General features: G+C 44.8%; 1 pseudogene; it reads left to right on the top strand.

Annotated features, from left to right (window-relative positions):
• Positions 1-3: 3 nt before the first annotated feature.
• On the top strand, positions 4-456 carry LOC100574498 (annotated as a pseudogene).
• Positions 457-946: the final 490 nt, after the last annotated feature.

Here is a 946-nt window from a genome sequence, read left to right as displayed (position 1 = left end):
GACATGGCACGTACCAAGCAAACCGCCGCAAGTCGACCGGAGGAAAGGCGCCCAGGAAACAGCTGGCCACCAAAGCCGCACGTAAGAGCGCACCCGCTACCGGTGGGAGTGAAGAAACCACATCGTTACCGTCCTGGAACCGTCGCTCTCCGCGAGATCCGTCGTTATCAGAAGAGCACGGAACTGTTGATCCGCAAATTGCCGTTCCAGCGTCTGGTACGTGAGATCGCCCAGGACTTCAAGACCGACCTGCGTTTCCAGAGCTCCGCGGTCATGGCGTTACAAGAAGCTAGCGAGGCCTACCTGGTCGGTCTGTTCGAGGACACCAACCTGTGCGCCATTCACGCCAAGCGTGTCACCATCATGCCGAAGGACATTCAATTGGCTCGTCGCATCCGCGGAGAACGTGCTTAATTCGATTACTTACAATGCTTACCTAAAAAGGCCCTTTTCAGGGCCACCAAACGTTTTTAAATTAGGACCAACCACCTATTTTAACATAGAATTTATTGATTATATATGGTTTTTAATAGGATATAAATACAACTGTATGCAATCATGATTCACAATTATACATTTAAAACAAGTAATAACCGTTCATCGTTAAAGACACGAATTTACAGCCGTATGCTACAAAATTAGTTATACGTTATAAATTATAATTTATTATAAGTCGTAATAGTTCCTTGAGCCGGTAGGTGACCTTTTTTTCCTCAACAAATGCCCTACAGGAAAAACTCTCACAAACACTTCTTAGTTTGGATTTTCGAAATTCCATTTCCAAACCATTAAATACGATTTTTATTATGTTTTTCCTAAAAAGAGTGTTTTGAACAAAGAATGGCGCATTAATTTTTGGTCGGCGGTGCTGTTGACATATAATTGTGTGTGGACTGTGCAAGCAGCGCGTACGTACTACGTAGATAGCCCGGTACCCGCACAGGTA

This window comes from Acyrthosiphon pisum, unplaced genomic scaffold (genome assembly GCF_005508785.2).
Source record: "Acyrthosiphon pisum isolate AL4f unplaced genomic scaffold, pea_aphid_22Mar2018_4r6ur Scaffold_15440;HRSCAF=16097, whole genome shotgun sequence".
Classification (NCBI taxonomy): Eukaryota; Metazoa; Arthropoda; class Insecta; order Hemiptera; family Aphididae; genus Acyrthosiphon; species Acyrthosiphon pisum.
This window is presented reverse-complemented; position numbering and strand designations above follow the sequence as displayed.